Source organism: Perca flavescens, chromosome 11 (assembly GCF_004354835.1).
Source record: "Perca flavescens isolate YP-PL-M2 chromosome 11, PFLA_1.0, whole genome shotgun sequence".
Lineage (NCBI taxonomy): Eukaryota > Metazoa > Chordata > Actinopteri > Perciformes > Percidae > Perca > Perca flavescens.
In genome coordinates this window covers 31973460-31994632 of record NC_041341.1, presented here as the reverse complement: position 1 = coordinate 31994632, position 21173 = coordinate 31973460, and positions in this window count along the sequence as shown.

The window sequence follows — 21173 nt, the reverse complement described above, 5'->3', positions numbered from 1 at the left end:
TGTAACCACCTGTTTGTCTTTGCTCCATCACTTGATTTGCTCTCAGTCTGGTATGCACAATGTGTCATGCACAAAGCGAGCCACGCAATCAGGACTCTGTCCAGCGGATGGCAAGACTAATTCACACTCAAAGATGTCAGCTCTAAATCTTATTTACTGCTTGTTATTCTAATGGCCATGCCTTTTGGCTTATTTTTAAAGACTTGCAGTATGAATAAGCAGTCCGCTCTGGAATGGAGGAATGAGTTGCTCATACATACACTTATTAGCATGCAGCCTACATGTAAATGATCCTAACTGATACTACAGCCATGTCAAATGTTAAAAAGGACTAAAGGATCATTTTGAAGTTGCATCTTACCAAAAATACACTGACACCATTACAGAGAACTGCACAGAAGCTACCCTTCCGACCGAATGGAATAGTGGTAAACCTAAATGTCTACAAAATCGGCTTGTGACCAGATGTTTGCCGCAGAGAATACCCAGAACCGTGATCAAAGTGAGCTGGAGCGAGTCTGCAGTAGGAATCTCTGGCAGAGATGTAGGCACTTATGTCCCATGTTGTGGCCTGGAATCACAATAAGCAAAATGTATGTTTATGTATTTTTATCAATTCAAGTGAGCACAAATGTTCATATTTATGCTGGACACAGCCTACTCTGCACAAGTTCAAACACATACGTACTACTTACGTAGACAATGTGACTTTTTTAAGTGCCCGCAAGAATTTGAAAAGTAATGACTAAAAGGACATGGTATGACAGGTCTTTTCTTCTTTATTGCCAGGATTTGTTTGTCTTACAGTTACATACCCTTGTTTTTGTTGTTGTGAAAATGTGATTGCTGGATTAACTTGAACACATTTCATGAATTCCAAAGGGGAAACGATGGGCCTTGGGCTGTATATCTTTGAGGCAGTCTCCCCAAGGGAGCAGATGTGTGAATGCCCAACTTGACTTCAAGGAAAGACAACATGGTTTCTCGCCCCGCTTCGGCGGCATGCAGACGCGTGCTCTCCTAAAACAATACTGAGGAGCAGTCAGCTTCATTTACCATGATAAAGAAAAACACAGCCTTTTCTCTTAAGCTCTGGTGGGTGCGTACTCTTAAGAGAATGTTGTAGTACATATTTCCACTCAGTGTTTCCATTACAAGTTCTGATGACTAACAGTGGTTCAAGGGTGTCAGCGTTGTCATCTGCTTGGCAGTGACAGACAGGGCCTTACCGCCACCATACTTTATCTCTATGTTGTCCAAATATCCATTCCTGTCAGCCTACGTCTTTTTTTTTTTTTTCACTCTGTCGTGATGTTTCCCCCCCCCCGCCCCACCTTCCTTATCTCCTATACGGTGTCTGTGCTCGTCATCATACCCACAGGGAGTATCAGGCTTCTAACCTCATTGAGTTGTAACTTTTCCCTGAACCAAGAGAATCCTGCTTCCGTCAGTAGGAAACAAAAGTGTTAGAGTCACAAACAAAAGAGCTGCTAGAAGAACTGGTGTTGTAGATTGAGTAAGCCCTTAGATCCCCGTATAATTTGTTTCATTTTGTTTGCATTCCTACAACCAAGAGCCTAGGAATTGTAACCATCCTCAGAGTTTTGAACTCTTTTTGATTTAGAAACCACTGGCCTTCCATGTACAAGTTACAGTGTCATCAGTCATGTGTGCCTTGTTGTCTAACGGTCTAACCCTATTCCCAAAGCAACCAATGTAAACATACAGTAATGCTTTGAAAATTTCAACCAGAAAGTTTTGTTTGCAGAACTACTGTCTTTTCTAAACATAAGGGAGACCTTCAGATAGTAGCACGCTTGCAATACTCAGACAGTTTAAACAAATGTTTCAAACAAATCTACTATCAAGACCACCAATGAAAAGTCTAAACCACCAAGAACTGATTCAGGTATCGCCCGCAATAACACTTTATAGTGAAAAAGTTCTTTGTTTCTGTGAACATGGGTTCATAGAAAGTCTATAATCCTAACACTATACTGCTGTACTCACTAGTGCCCCAAATATACTGTATATTAATCCACATCTGAAAATAGTCCCAGGAAATACACCATTTGTCTACACATTGGTTTTGGTCCATGGGATTTGTTAACAATAACAAAAATCTAGAATAGCGCCAGTCTTATCGTTTAAGGTTAGTGGGGCATCAAGGCTACGGACCATGATGCTGTATTTTCTCTGCTGTGTCACTTGTGTGTGGTTTGTCACAGCACAAAGTGTCCCTGAACAGTCTGGAGGCGAAGGTTACACAAAAAAATAGATTTAGGTTACGCAGGGTTCTTTGTACTTTTAGGTAGGATAATTCTTTCCTTTAATAGACATACCTGTAGACTTAATCCTGAAGTTGAATTTTGAATTTGAATATTGTTTATATCTGTTACACATCAAGGGTTTTAAGCTGGTTTGTTTCATTTAATGTCTTTTCTACATTTTGCTGGGGGACAGGGGCAACCATACACTGTAAGTTTCCAATGCAGTTATTTAGATATGATAATAGGCTTAAGGTGATTGATGATGACTGATTGGTGATTGGTATTATATTGTGTTAATCTGAGTCAGATAGAGGCCAAAAGCATAATTTGAGAATTGTTGGTGCCTATCAGCTAAAAGCCCTGCCTTAGTAAACTTTGTACAGAACAAGTCTCCTATTTCATCAATGTGTTACATTTAATGTTAAATATGAATTTAACTGCATCCCCATCAAAATCAATTAATAAAATAATTAGGGACCTGTAGCACACTTGGGTGTCCATGTGGAACAGTGTAAAAAGAAATCACCGCAACAGGAAAGAGGGTTCAAAGTCCAGCTGCAGTGCTTTTGGCTTTGCTTCAACAAACACAGTTGGCCTTTTATGTGGGTGGGAAGCCAGTAAGGGATCAAAATATTCTCACTGCATTAGTGTCTAGTGGGGATAACGTGAACCTCCATGTTCATTATGTGTTCTGGGCGAAACCTCTCACTGGTTTCCTGTCCTGATTGTTAAAATGGTTTGCCTGGGTCCAGACCTTTGAATCTGCCAAATCACCGAGACGATTGATTTGTCTAGAATCATGACATATACAGAGATTTTCTCGGTTGAAAATGGATTGATCCAAGCGCCGCAGTTTTGTCCGGTCCTCCGCCACACGCCATACCACACCGAGAGCATCTCAGAAGCGAAGCATCTTGCCTGCCCAACTGTCACTGAAAAGACTCTCTACAAGTACTTAAAAGAACAATCATGTCTTTAATAGCTAGTGTCTACCTTCCACTCCAAGCACTCCTGCAATTAAATTCCATGCCTTCTCTTTTCTGGCGTTGGATCTGTGGTGTCGTATAACGTTAATATCTTGTGTTTATTCACCTCCGAGATGAATCTCTTGTCTTCCATGGTATTGTAGAGGAGACATACATACGATATTGGGGTGTCTTTTGATAAATTGACTGGATGCTCTAATCCTAAAACATCTTGCCTGGCATTTGAAGACCTTGCGGCCAGCGTGAAAAATAGACCTGGCTCGTATTTTAAGCGGAGTGGAAAGCTGCTTCTCGCGCGCTTCTGGGACGCGCTGCATCGCCACTGGTGGAATAACAAGCATTGTCTTGAATGGCAAGAAATGGAAAGACAATTAGCCAATCAGAACCACAGGTGAGACTAACGCCGTTGTCAAGTTTTTGTCAAGCTGTCTCAATATCGCCCAGCACCGTAGTTTGTTTTTATCTTTTCCGTTACATTCTAAAATAAACAGCAAAACCAGTATGTTGGCATGGCTGCGGATCAGTCGACTTAAAATGACGTAATAATCAGGCAGATACGTCAGTCCCTAGCCAGGGAATATCGAATCCCCCTACCCTACTGAAATCAGTTAGAGCTAGCTGCACGAGCACTTACCAACACCAAGAAATTAGATCACATCACTCCAGTTCTGAAGTCCTTACACTGGCTTCCCGTGCACCAAAGAATAGATTTCAAAATACTCATGTTAGTTTATAAATCACAAAATGGTTTAGGACCAATTTACCTTTCGAATCTGCAGAGATCTTTGTGATCATCAGGGACAGGTCTGCTTGCCATCCCCAGAGTCTGAACTAAAAAGGGGGAAGATGCGTTCAGCTTCTATGGTCCGTACATCTGGAACAAACTACCGCTAAACTGTAGGTCGGCACCTAATCTCAGCTCTTTTAAATCAAGGCTGAAGACCTTTCTTTTTAACACTGCCTTTTCTTAATTCATGGCACTCCTTTGTGAATATACTTTTGTATTCAATCTACTTTTAATAGTTTTTTCTTTCCATCGTTTATATTTTCTTATTAACTGCTTTTTATCTGTTATCAATTTGTATGAATTTTTGACTTTGTTTTTATGTCTTATGTAAAGCACTTTGAATTGCATTGCTACTGAACTGTGCTATACAAATAAAATTGCCTTGCCTTGCCTAGAGTGGAGGCAATGTGAGACTGAAGACGGAAACGGAGTGTAACGAGTTGACAGTTCTGTCATATATCAGGCAATGAAATGGTTGCTGTGGAAACCCATTTTGTTGAGCATTGCTTTGTTAAATAAAAATAATGAAATTTTTCACCGAATGATTGCTATTTTGACCCTTGATACATATTAAAATGATGAGCAATTTATTTTAATATGTGCCTGTTCTGATGGCATACAAGAGTAGACATATTCACCATAGGCTTAGAATACTGAAATCTATGCTAGGGTAATCCTATTTTTAATCTTTTAGAACCGTCCATACCTTAGTAATAAAAATTAGCAATCATTTTTAAAGTGCCAACTGTGTAGCAGTGTTCATAAACCTGTCAACGTGTCTGACAGTCATTATATCAAAATTGTAATGAGAGAAAAAACAGAAAGAAAAAGAAATCCTTTGTCTTATGTTTTACACACAGTGTTCCCACTATCTGAATTCAATGTGTATCATGTTCTGTCTTTATGTGGCATGATTTTGCACCACACAATGAAAGATTGGTTTGCAGAGACACATTTGCCCTCAAACGTAGTAACACAATCCTGGAATGTCTGACGTGGTGAAAGGAACAAGAGACAGAAAATGTCTTAATTCAACTGAAAGTTCTGCAATTTATAAAAAATGTTTTTCCTTAAACCTGCAGCACTAGACCTGCGTGTCTGTACCACCAAATAAATGTGTCAATAAACATGATTTCCCATGCTGGGCATGTTAGTGTAGAACTATACTGTAGTCTGCATCTTAGTGAAGCATGCAGTGAGAGGAAAGCCAATGAAACCCAGATATGGAAAAGGGAGTGGGGTCTGTGGCATCATGTTTTACCTTTCCATGCTCAGTTGCATGGTACATGAGCATTATCAGATTTAGATTACCATCCATCCCCAGCTGTTTCCTTTCACACTGGCCCCCACATCCCCCCTACTATCAACTTTACTGCCACAACCATCCCATTCCTTTCTGTTCTTTCCCTTAACTAGGAAGCAGAGAAACAGTAAGGGCCAGTGTTTTCAGTGATGTGTTGGCTTATCGTCATGGCTCAATCGCTCTATCCTAACAACATGGTGAAAAGATTGCATCCAGAGCGTGTTTTAGCCTGTTCTTTACATTTTACGAGACATGAGAGGATAATGCACGTTACCTGTCTATCCAGTCATAGAAAATAAGTTTCAGAGTATGAATCCTCATGATTGTTTATAGTAATGTGTCCACAGCCCTTATAATCAAATAGTGCATTCCTTTTGTCAAGCAAAAACAACACAAAAAGTTATGTTACTTAGATGCTTAAGGAAAAGTCCTTATTTTCTCCTTAAATAACCTCTATGTACTGTGCATTATATTGTCTGTTGTTAATGGTCAACTGAGAAGTAGCGAGCATCCAGTTTGGTGACCTTAGGACTGCATCTCTCTTTTTGTAGATGATGTAGTCCTTATAGACTCAGTATCAGACTCCCTCATTCTTCCCTCAAGCATGAAGCTTGCATACTTGTTGAGTATTAGTTATTGAGTAACGTACATACTCAGCTCTGATTTGACACTTACTTTCTGCAATTAGTTTTTCCTCCATTTTGTTGGAAGTACGTTTACATAGTTGAGTTTGGGGAGGAAACAACCGCTATTTGTTTCTTGAAGGAACCAGGGTTGTCACTTTAGTGATTTAGAGGGCATTTGCACCTGTATCACTTTCTTACAAGGCACCTCTAAGATGTAACAAATGGCTTTATGAATGGTTAATAGATCATGTAGCAGTGCTTGATATGATGATGATTAGTATTTACGGTATGATGTATACAGTTTCTCTTACACTGTTGGGCATCTATGTGTCAATGTTCTCGTACAATCTAGCAAGTGACCATAATCCTATATAAGTGTGTTAAACACATTGATGATTGGATGTGTCAAAATGTTCTCCAGTTAAACAAAGCTAAATAGAAATGTTGTTTCAGAATTAATAAAAGTCAGTGTTAAGTGGCCTTTAATTCCTAATCTTGATTTAGTTGCTGACTCAACTACATGTAAACTCAGATTCAGATTCACTTTATTAGCCATTTGCAGTGTAACCTGCATTGGAAAAACTTTGCAAATAGCTCAAGTAGTGCAAAGTCAACACATCAGAGGACACAACATAAAAACAGACAAACAAAGCCACATAAAGCCTCAATATTAAAAATGCTCAATATAAAAATGCTGTACAATGAAATCCATACCTGTGGTTTTATCTTAAGTAGGCTTGACAACTGTAATGATCTCTTGTCATAATAAAGAGGGAGCTAAGCACGAAAGTGAAGTCCTGGATTGACCAAATTGATATACAGTCCTTCCAAAACAAGTTTGCTCTGCAGGGTGTTAGGGCTTGCCCCCCAGGGAGGAAGAGGACCTAGGGCACACAGAGGACCTTCGTAGTAGAACTGCTGCTCCTTCACACGGAACAGAGTCAGTTGAGGTGTTTTGGATTTCTGACTAGGAGTCCCCCTTGACTTAATCTCGCATGGCCAGACCTTCCTCCACAGTGCTGCGAAGGAGGGTCTGGCTAGTCTACACAGCATTCCGGGATGGATGAAAAACGTACTCTGGTTTATCGGCATTTCTTTAAACCAATCACAATCGTCTTGGGTGGCGTCTGCAAAATAGCCTTGGGAAGGAACTTCTTTTAGTGAGTACTAAGTATGTTCAAAGGTTGTTTTAGTTGTGCAACAGAAAACTGGATTGGACAGAAAAGAGGGACATCCGGCGAAATTTCTGCCGGCACCCAAACAATCCTGAAAACATTGTCGATATAGACTACCTGTGACTCTTCTCTGTGGAAATACTTCAGGCATGTCAAACTGTAAGGAGAACCTGGGGTAGGCCCAAACCATAATCCATCCATCTGGCCTTGGATTACCTTGGAATACTTGCAGTAGAAGCTGGAGAAGTAGCTAGGTTGAGGTGCGTTGATGGTACTTTTTCTCAGCTTGCTATATGCACAGTAGACCCAGATAAGCAGCCGAAAATAGATTGGCTGTTCAATACGAATATTCAACAATTTGTTCCTTTGTTTACCAGGTATTCAATATCAAGCCAGACTTGTTCAGGGTGACAAAGATGTTCACGTAATAAAGAAAAAAAGCCATGTTACCCTTCCGAGCTAATGCATGCTAACTACTGTACAATAAAAACATGAAGGCTCCATAATCTAAATCAGTGTGAACAAAGAAGGTCAACACACTTTTTACCCTTCACAATAAAAGCCCAACGTAAATTCACTAAAAGCATTTTGCAAAGAGGCAACCCAATAAAATAGCTTACACTATGCTAATAAATTTTTTTGCAGACTAGAAATCAAACAAAAGCCAGTACGTTGCTGTGAGTTGTAAACTCACCACTTCTAAGCTGAAGTCAGAAGGTAACGTTATTGGAGCCTGACATCTTCACCGTGTGTATTTTGACGTATTTTGACGTAACTTGATGTATTTTGACGTAACTTGACATAACTTGATGTATTTTGCCCCAGAGAGCAGCTTGAAAGCGGGAGGTCCACTCTGACTGACTAGAATAAAAACCCACTGCTCAACTTGAAGAATCTCAGTCCACTGAGGCGTCACCGACTGATGATTCGAATATTCTACTTTCAGGGAGCAGCCCTAGTACATTGGCGGTCATTGAGGGCTCAAGCCATATAGGAAGAAATAGAAGAAGAAGAATGTATTTATTTATATTAGGACAATGCACATTAATCAACATTTCTGTAAATGCGCCAGTGTTAGCCAGTCGGCTAATTTTCAACTGTAGTCCTAGTTGCATGCATGTCTTTATGGTGGGAAGAAACCGGAGCACCCGGAGGAAACCCACGCAAGCACGGGGAGAACATGCAAACTCCACACAGAAAGGCCTGGGACGACCTGGGTTTGAACCCAGGTAAATGGACTGTATTTACATAGTGCTTTTCTAGTCTTAACGCCTACTGAAAGTGCTTTTACATATTACAGGCACCATTGACACACATTCATAGACTATTCACACAAATTCGGGCTGCTGTACAAGGTGCATCCTGCTCATCAGATAAACATTCACACACATTTACACACCGATGGCGCAGCATCGGGAGCAATTTGGGGTTCAGTGTGTTGCCCAAGGACACTTCGACATAACAATAATACATGAATATTGAAAAGGAATGGAACACGTGTGCTTAATAGCAGTGAAGTTAATGGGTAAAACCTTATGGTGAGGGTTGTTGAAAGGCCTTTAACCTCCATATGCAGCATTGCAACTGCTTAGTGTTAAGTATTTGTGCACTGCAGTTTTACTGCATGACGCCCAGGTATGAATGCATGCATATAATTGTATCAATGTGAATTAAGCAGGATGCTATTGGAAAGCACCATGCTTGCTCAGCAAGTCCATACATTTAGATTTGTGTTAGATTAAATCAGAAAAATTTGGATCGGCTTTGTAAAACTACTGCATGCATCACATCATCCAAAAACAACCCAGTAAGAATGTTGAGTATATCCAGAAAACCATGAAGGTTTAGGTTACTGTAAAAAGGGAAAGAGAAATAAACCACTCACCCCTTCTTCCATACGCATTTTAGAATTATTGTTTATCAAAACTTGATCTCAGCTAGAGGAAAAACCTATCCAATTATTCATGAGGCAATCTCTGCAAGTATCATTAGCACGTCATCATAATATATCTCCCCTCTTGGGGCTATCATTATGCTAATCAGATTAGCATCACTATGTCATTACCTCAGAGTACCTGTGCATCATTTTACTTGATGAAATGCTCTATGAAACTCCCAACACATGGAACATCTTACCATTCAGAGGTCCATAGCAAAGACAGTGGAATATGCTTATACTTAGCAGGCATGCAGTACTGGTATTACCTCATGTTGGCTTTCTCACACGCAAACAAATCACACTCTACAAATGCACAGTCTCTCACACAGGCACAAACATACTGTACATATATAGATTTTAACTGTCCTTTTTCATTAATATTTGGATATTTGTTTCTGAAATAAGGTTTATTTAAACCAATGATTTATCATTAGTTTGAGTTGTTTTATCTACTACTCCAGTAAATGCTATTTATTTTTAATTTGACTATTGCAAAAGTCTTAATAAAACTGATGGAAAGACGCTAATATAGGATGTTTATGAAGTTTGACGAGGAACTCCATGCTTAAAATAATTTGTGACATTTGATTAGTTCCAACGTGGCTTGATTGATTGTGGCCATGGTCCTGAATGCACGGAAAAAGACAAAGTAAAACTGGTTGACGGTATACTTGTTATTTCTACTATAATTGATGGGGGGAAATACATATATTCCTATTTTTCATGCCCTTTGCGTCAGTCAAGCAGCCAACTCCTCAACCATTGCTGCAATTTAAAAAGAAGAAACAATCCCGAAAGAAATCAAGCACCCACAGAAACATGACCTAGGAATACTAAAAACACAACAAAGTCATTTTGTAGAAAAAGGCATTTTTATGTTGACTGTCAAAGGCAGAGAGAAGTAAGCATGTCAGCACGTTTTGTTAGAGCGTCTCATCACATCTTGTTGTGGCTTGCCAGCATTGCAGCGCCTGAGGTGCTATGAGCCTGTCACGAGAGGAGCAGATAGTGGCTCACATGTGTAACTGGATCTGCATGGCACAGAGTCTGCAAGTAGTGCTGCTGGGTAAAAACATGCATCTGCAACGGCATGTTTGTCAAGAATGAGAATAGAATGCCTTTTTTTTCTTCACTAACGGACATGTATCAATCAAAAACAGGTTCAGCAGGTGAACTCAAAGTATAAAATACCATGGAAGAGACTCTACCTGTTAATTATGATAAATGTAGCATTCAAAGTTGTTGTGTATGTGATGGGTACACTTTTGGACTTTTTATAGATACAGCTGTGCTTCTTTGGATCAACAACCAAATATATTTCAATATCTGGTAAAATATTATGACAAGACTTAAGATTTGTAGACTAGAGCTCTGCATCTACTTAAGGATAGCATGTAGAAACATCTGTTTCATATAAAAAAACTGTAAAGAATAATTTGAGACTGGTTTGAATATTGTATTGAGTGCAAACTCATGAATGCCATTCCTTATATAAATGTGCAGAAAAGAAATAAAAATCACTATTTTTGTTGACTGTGCTGGTTCAGAAACGCTGCAGGTTTGCGACGTTACAGGACACAGCTGCTGTATATCTTGCAGCAAGCTTCCACAAATACAAATAGAATGTTTATTGCACATGATGCAGTTTTGCTTATTTGTTGAATTGTATGTACTCACATGATTCTTGCAGTTTTGGGTGGTATCTTCATGTTTGAATGCAGTTATTGTAATTTTGCTTTGGATAAAAGCTTCAGCTAAATGTATGTAATGTAATCTCAATAAACTATTTCAAATTCAAACTGTTTTTTTTTTTATAAATCACATTTAACCAGATACAATGCTGAACACCTTTTATCACCTTGCACTCAAAGTCTGCTGGTCTATTTTCTGTCAGCCCTCTGAGGAAAAGGTTAATGTTTGTGATAAAGCAGCACCTACAGTCTAAATGCTGATCTCTGGTCTCCTCTAGACCACAGAAACAGATGTTGTACAGGTCGCCCCGCTCTGAATGGGACCTATTGTTGGGAATTAAAACGGAGCAAGTGTCCACACCAGGTGAAGGGTCGGGTTAGGCAAAAGCCACCAAGTTCCACAAGTCTTGACCTTTTAATTGAGTGCAATGTGATACAATGCATGGGTCAGCAGTGCTGAAAGTAGGCCCACATGTTGACGAAGACCCTCTGACCCCCACTGGCCCAACCAAGCACCAGCCATGAGGTGTGGCTATAACAACCCCTTGAGGCTTATGGTGTAATTAGGGGACCCAATCAAGCAAGCCCAGGGCCTGGCCGGGAATGCTCATATTAGTAATGTTGATGTGTTAATTGCTTTCATTATGAGGTTTGTATGTTTTGCATCTTGAAGTTTTTTATGGCCAAAAATGGCTCTGACTTTTGTATCACTTTTTTCAGCATACCATTTTGTGACTATTTTCTATGACTACTGTGACTATGACTTTTTTGTCACGTTTTGGGCATACAATACTGTGACTTTTTTATCACTTTATTCGACATACTATACTAGACTTTTTTTAATCACTTTTTTAAGAAAATATACTACGAATATTGTTGACATACTATACTTTATATCACTTTTTTCGACTATAACGTTTTTAACATACAGTATGATTTTTTCGAAATACTATTTATATATATATATATATATATATATATATATATATATATATATATATATATATATATATATATATACACACACACTATACTATATAGTTAATAGGCACTACAAAAAGAGACAATGGTTTGATCCATAGTCAGGGAGGAGCCTTTTTGTGTGGAGTTTGCATATGCTCCAAGACTTTCTTTGACATACCATACTATGACTTTTTTGATATTCTATACAATTACTTTTTCATCACCTTTTGTGACATACTATACAATGATACTAAAATTTCGGAATACTATACTATGACTTTATCACTTTTATGACATACTACACTATGGCTATTTTCGACATGCTATAGTATAACTTGTTCGAGATTAGACTTTTTTATGACTTTTTTCGACATACTATATTATGACTTTTTTATAACCTTTTTCGACATACTATACTATGGCTACTTTCGACATACTATACCTTGACTTTTTTATCACTTTTTTCAACATACTATACTATGACTGTTTTCAACCTCCATTATTTGCTGGTGTAGTACCTCAATGGTTAGCACAGCTGCATGAAGTAGGCAGAGTAGGACCCAAGTAGATAGAGTCTGACAAGGTTCAATCACCTGTCTGGGTAATTCTGTTTCTTTGTGGACTTTGCATTTGTTTCCAGACTTTCTTTGACATACTGTACCATAACTTTATTATAATTTTTTTTATATGCTATATATTGACTTTTCTTGACATGCTATACTATGACTTTTATCGACATCCTATACTATGGCTTTTTTGAAATAATGAACTATTCATTTTTTATTACTTTTTTCGACATGCTATACTATAACTTTTCGACATGCTATACTTTGACTTTTTATCACTTTTTTGACATACTATTCTATGGCTATTTTCGAAATACTATACTATGACTTTTTTCAACATGACTTTTTGACGTGCTATACTATGGCTTTTTATCACTTTTGTCAACATAATTTACTATGTCTTTTTTCAACATACTATACTATGACTTTTCGACATCCTATGCTATGGCTTATTATCACTTTTTTTCGACATACTATACTATGAATGAATGGATGAATGAATGAATGAATACATTTATTTCGGACATATTGAAAATAAACCAAACAGCAAAGAAATGTACAAAAGTTAAATGAGCAAAATATTCTAACTATAACTTTTTTCGACATACTATACTATGACTTTTTATCACTTTTAACGATATGCCATACTATGACTTTTCGATATGCTATACTATTAGTTTTTCCAGCATATACTATGGCTATTTTCGACATACTATACTATGACTTTTCAGCATGCTCTAAATGACTTTTTTAATCACTTTTTTCAACATATTATGCTATGACTATTTTCAACATCCATTATTTGCTGGTGTGGTAGCCCAGTGGTTAGCACACCTGTAGGAAGTTGGCAGAGTAGGGCTGAATAAGCCAGAGTCTGACAAGGTTCAATCCCCAGTTTGGGCTATCCTTTTCACGTGGAGTTTGCATCTGTTTCCAGACTTTCTTTGACATTCTATACCATGACTTTATTATAAATTTTTTAGATACCATATAATTACTTTTTTCAACATAGTATACTATGACTTGTTATAACTTTTATTTCAATACTATACTGTGGCTATTTTCTACATACTATCCTATGACTTTTTTCGACATGCTATACTATGACTTTTCGACATGTTATACAATTATTATTTTTGACATGCTATACTATGACTTTTTTTGATATGCTATACTATGACTTTTTTCGACATACTATACAATGAATGAATTAATGAAGAAATTTATTTCAGACATATCAAAAATAAATCAAACAAAACATCAAAGAAATGTACAAACAAGTTAAATAAGCTAAATATTATAACTATGACTTTTTTCAACATACTATACTATAACCTTTTATCACTTGAATTGAAATACTATACTACGGCTATTTTCGATGATTTATTTTCATTTATTTTTTTAATCTCTTTTTCAACATATTATGCTATGACTGTTTTCAACATCAATTGATTGATGGTGTGGTAGCCCAGTGGTTAGCACAGCTGCATAAAGTAGACAGAGTAGGACCCAATAAGGCAGAGTCTGACAAGGTTCAATCCCTGGTTTGGGCAATAATTTTTCATGTGGAGTTTGCATCTGTTTCCAGACTTTCTTTGACATACTATCCAATGACTTTATCATCATTTCCTTGTATACTGTTTAATGACTTTTTTCAACATGCTATACTATGACTTTTTTCATCCCTTTTTTTTTCGAGATGCTATACTAGGACTTTTTTAGACATACTATACTATGACTTTTTATCACCTTTTTCAACATACTATACTATGGCTATTTTATCACTTTTTTAGACATGCTATACTATGACTATTTTCTACATACTATACTATGACATTTCAACATGTTATACTATGACAGTTTTTAGACATACTATACTATGACTTTTTTCACCTTTTTTGACATCCTATACTATGGCTATTTTCTACATACTATACTATGACGTTTCGACATACTATACTATGACTTTTCAACATGCTACACTATGGCTATTTTCAACATACTATACTATGACTTTTTTATCACTTTTTTTGACATAATATACTATGGCTATTTTCTACATACTATACTATGACTTTTCATCATGCTACACTATGGCTATTTTCGATATACTTATACTATGACTTTTTTATCACTTTTTTTGACATACTATACTATGACGTTTAGACATACTATACTATGACTTTTTATCATACTATACTATGACTATTTTTTTTATACTATACTATACTTTTTACTTTTTGACATACTATACTATGTCTATTTTTTACATACTATACTATGACTATTTTTCTACATACTATTTTGACATGTTATACTGTGACTTTTTCGACATACTATACTATGACTTTTTTAGACATGCTATAATATGACTTTTTTAGACATACTATACTATGACTTTATCACTTTTTTTGACATACTATACAATGGCTATTTTCTACATACTATACTATGACCTTTTATCTCTTTTTTTCGATATCCTATACTATGTCTATTTTCTACATACTATACTATGACTTTTTATCACTTTTTTCAACATACTATACTATGGCTTTTTGACATGTTATACTATGGCTATTTTCAACAATACTATACTATGACTTTTTTATCACTTTTTTCGATATCCTATACTATGTCTATTTTCTACATACTATACTATGACTTTTTTCAACATACTATACTATGACTTTTTTATCACTTTTTTCGACATGCTATACTATGACTATTTTCTACATACTATACTATGACATTTCAACATGTTATACTATGACTTTTTTAGACATACTATACTATGACTTTTCATCACTTTTTTCAACATGCTATACTATGGCTATTTTCTACATACTATACTATGACTTTTTTCGACATGCTATAATATGACTTTTTTAGACATACTATACTATGACTTTATCACTTTTTTCGACATGCTATACTATGGCTATTTTCTACATACTATACTATGACCTTTTCGACATCTATACTATTTTTTTTAGACATACTATACTATGACTTTTTTTATCACTTTACTATACATGCTATACTATTTATTTTTTCAACATACTATACTATGGCTTTTGACTTTTTTGTTATACTATGACTACTTTTTTTATTTTCAACAATACTATACTATGACTTCGACATTTTTATCACTATACTTTTTTCGATATCCTATACTATGTCTATTTTTACATACTATACTATACTTTTTTATCACTTTTTTCAACATACTATACTATGACTTTTTTTTATCACTATTTTCGACATACTATACTATGACTATTTTCTACATACTATACTATGACATTTCAACATGTTATACTATGTCTATTTTTAGACATACTATACTATGACTTTTTATCACTTTTTCGACATGCTATACTATGGCTATACATACTGGCTATACTATGACTTTTTTTTAGACATACTATACTATGACTTTTTCGACATACTATAATATGGCTTTTTAGACATACTATACTATGACTTTCTATCTTTTTTTGGGCACTTTTATCCTATACCATGGCTATTTTCTACATACTATACTATGACTTTTTATCACTTTTTTCAACAAACTATACTATGACTTTTCGACATGTTATACTATGGCTATTTTTTAGACATACTATACTATGACTTTTTATCACTTTTTCAATATCCTATACTATGTACATTTTCTACATACTATACTCTTGACGTTTTTCAACATACTATCTCTGACTTTTCAACATGCTACACTATGGCTATTTTTTGACATATTTATACCATGACTTTTTTTATCACTATTTTTTACATACTATACTATGACGTTTCGACATGCTATACTATGACTTTTTTAGACATACTATACTATGACTTTTTTTGACATACTATACAATGACTTTTTATCACCTTTTTTGACATCCTATACTATGTCTATTTTCTACATACTATACTATGACTATTTTCTGCATACTATACTATGACGATTCGACATGCTATACTATGACTTTTTTAGACATACTATACTATGACTTTTTATCACCTTTTTTCGACATACTATACTATGGCTATTTTCTACACACTATACTATGACTTTCTATCTCTTTTTTTTCAATATCCTATACCATGGCTATTTTCTACATACTATACTATGACTTTTTATCACTTTTTTCAACAAACTATACTATGACTTTTCGACATGTTATACTATGGCTATTTTCGACATACTATACTATGACTTTTTTATCACTTTTTTCAATATCCTATACTATGTATATTTTCTACATACTATACTCTTGACGTTTTTCAACATACTATACTCTGACTTTTCAACATGCTACACTATGGCTATTTTTGACATATTTATACCATGACTTTTTTTATCACTATTTTTTACATACTATACTATGACGTTTCGAAATTGCTATACTATGACTTTTTTAGACATACTATACTATGATTTTTTTTGACATACTATACAATGACTTTTTATCACCTTTTTTGACATCCTATACTATGTCTATTTTCTACATACTATACTATGACTATTTTCTGCATACTATACTATGACGATTCGACATGCTATACTATGACTTTTTTAGACATACTATACTATGACTTTTTATCACCTTTTTCGACATACTATACTATGGCTATTTTCTACACACTATACTATGACTTTCTATCTCTTTTTTTTCAATATCCTATACCATGGCTATTTTCTACATACTATACTATGACTTTTTATCACTTTTTTCAACAAACTATACTATGACTTTTCGACATGTTATACTATGGCTATTTTCGACATACTATACTATGACTTTTTTATCACTTTTTTCAATATCCTATACTATGTATATTTTCTACATACTATACTCTTGACGTTTTTCAACATACTATACTCTGACTTTTCAACATGCTACACTATGGCTATTTTTGACATATTTATACCATGACTTTTTTTATCACTATTTTTTACATACTATACTATGACGTTTCGACATGCTATACTATGACTTTTTTAGACATACTATACTATGACTTTTTTTGACATACTATACAATGACTTTTTATCACCTTTTTTGACATCCTATACTATGTCTATTTTCTACATACTATACTATGACTATTTTCTGCATACTATACTATGACGTTTCAACATGTTATACTGTGACTTTTCGACATACTATACTATGACTTTTTTCGACATACTATACAATGACTTTTTATCACCTTTTTTGACATGCTATACTATGTTTATTTTCTACATACTATACTATGACTATTTTATCACTTTTTTTGACATGCTATACTATGGCTGTTTTCTACATACTATACTATATGTTTTCAACATTGACTGTTTGCTGGTGTGGTAGCCCAGTGGTTAGCACAGCTGCATAAAGTAGACAGAGTAGGACCAAATAAGGCAGAGTCTGACAAGGTTCAATCCCTGGTTTGGGCAATTATTTTTCATGTGGAGTTTGCATCTGTTTCCAGACTTTCTTTGACATACTATCCAATGACTTTATCATCATTTGCTTATATACTGTGTAATCACTTTTTTCAACATGCTATACTATGACTTTTTGATCACTTTTTTCGACATGCTATACTATGACTATTTTCTACATACTATACTATGACATTTCAACATGTTATACTATGACTTTTTTAGACATACTATACTCTGACTTTTTTTCACTTTTTTCGATTTTTTCTACATACTATTCTATGACTTTTCGACATGTTATACTATGTCTATTTTCAACATACTATACTATGACTTTTTTATCACTTTTTTCGACATGCTATACGATGGCTATTTTCTACATACTATACTCTTGACGTTTTTCAACATACTATACTCTGAGTTTTCAACGTGCTACACTATGGCTATTTTTGACATATTTATACCATGACTTTTTTATCACCTTTTTTGACATACTATACTATGGCTATTTTTGACATACTATACTATGACGTTTCGACATACTATACTATGACTTTTCGATATCCTATACTATGTCTATTTTCTACATACTATACTATGACTTTTTATCACTTTTTTCAACATACTATACTATGACTTTTCGACATGTTATACTATGGCTATTTTTGACATACTATACTATGACTTTTTTATCACTTTTTTCAATATCCTATACTATGTCTATTTTCTACATACTATACTCTTGACGTTTTTCAACATACTATACTCTGACTTTTCAACATGCTACACTATGGCTATTTTTGACATATTTATACCATGACTTTTTTTATCACTTTTTTTGACATCCTATACTATGACTATTTTTTACATACTATACTATGACGTTTCGACATGCTATACTATGACTTTTTTAGACATACTAAACTATGACTTTTTTTGACATACTATGCAATGACTTTTTATCACCTTTTTTGACATCCTATACTATGTCTATTTTCTACATACTATACTATGACTATTTTCTACATACTATACTATGACGTTTCAACATGTTATACTGTGACTTTTCGACATACTATACTATGACTTTTTTGACATACTATACAATGACTTTTTATCACCTTTTTTGACATGGCTATTTTATCACTTTTTTCGACATGCTATACTATGTTTATTTTCTACATACTATACTATGACTATTTTATCACTTTTTTTGACATGCTATACTATGGCTGTTTTCTACATACTATACTATATGTTTTCAACAGTGATTGTTTGCTGGTGTGGTAGCCCAGTGGTTAGCTCAGCTGCATAAAGTAGACAGAGTAGGACCAAATAAGGCAGAGTCTGACAAGGTTCAATCCCTGGTTTGGGCAATTATTTTTCATGTGGAGTTTGCATCTGTTTCCAGACTTTCTTTGACATACTATCCAATGACTTTATCATCATTTGCTTATATACTGTGTAATGACTTTTTTCAACATGATATACTATGACTTTTTTATCACTTTTTTCGACATGCTATACTATGACTATTTTCTACATACTATACTATGACATTTCAACATGTTATACTATGACTTTTTTAGACATACTATACTCTGACTTTTTTCACTTTTTTCGATTTTTTCTACATACTATTCTATGACTTTTCGACATGCTATACTATGACTATTTTCTACATACTATACTATGACATTTCAACATGTTATACTATGACTTTTTTAGACATACTATACTCTGACTTTTTTTTTCAACACTTTTTCGATTTTTTTTCTACATACTATTCTATGACTTTTCGACATGTTATACTATGTCTATTTTCGACATACTATACTATGACTTTTTTATCACTTTTTTCGACATGCTATACGATGGCTATTTTCTACATACTATACTATGACTTTTTTCGACATGCTATAATATGACTTTTTTAGACATACTATACTATGACTTTATCACTTTTTTCGACATGCTATACTATGGCTATTTTCTACATACTATACTATGACGTTTCGACATGCTATAATATGACTTTTTTAGACATACTATACTATGACTTTTTTATCACTTTTTTTGACATGCTATACTATGACTATTTTCTACATACTATACTATGACATTTCAACATGTTATACTATGACTTTTTTAGACATACTATACTCTGACTTTTTTTCACTTTTTTCGATTTTTTCTACATACTATTCTATGACTTTTCGACATGTTATACTATGTCTATTTTCGACATACTATACTATGACTTTTTTATCACTTTTTTCGACATGCTATACGATGGCTATTTTCTACATACTATACTATGACTTTTTTCGACATGCTATAATATGACTTTTTTAGACATACTATACTATGACTTTTTTATCACTTTTTTCGACATGCTATACTATGGCTATTTTCTACATACTATACTATGACGTTTCGACATGCTATACTATGACTTTTTTAGACATACTATACTATGACTTTTTATCACCTTTTTCGACATACTATACTATGGCTATTTTCTACATACTATACTATGACCTTCTATCTCTTTTTTTCGATATCCTATACTATGTCTATTTTCTACATACTATACTATGACTTTTTATCACTTTTTTCAACATACTATACTATGACTTTTCGACGTTATACTATGGCTATTTTCGACAATACTATACTATGACTTTTCAACATGTTATACTATGGCTATTTTCTACTTTTTTATCACTTTTTTCAATATCCTACACTATGTATATTTTCTACATACTATACTCTTGATGTTTTTCAACATACTATACTCGTGACTTTTCAACATGCTACACTATGGCTATTTTTGACATCCTATACTATGACTATTTTCTACATACTATACTATGACATTTTGACATGCTATACTATGACTTTTTTCCACATACTATACAATGACTTTTTATCACCTTTTTTGACATCCTATACTATGTCTATTTTCTACATACTATACTATGACTATTTTCTACATACTATACTATGACGTTTCAACATGTTATACTGTGACTTTTCGACATACTATACTATGACTTTTTCCGACATACTATACAATGACTTTTTATCACCTTTTTTGACATACTATACTATGGCTATTTTATCACTTTTTTTGACATGCTATACTATGTTTATTCTCTACATACTATACTATGACTATTTTATCACTTTTTATGACATGCTATACTATGGCTATTTTCTACATACTATACTATATGTTTTCAACATTGATTGTTTGCTGGTGTGGTAGCCCAGTGGTTAGCACAGCTGCATAAAGTAAACAGAGTAGGACCCAATAAGGCAGAGTCTGACAAGGTTCAATCCCTGGTTTGGGCAATTATTTTCTTCATGTGGAGTTTGCATCTGTTTCCAGACTTTCTTTGACATACTATTCCATAACTTTATCATCATTTGC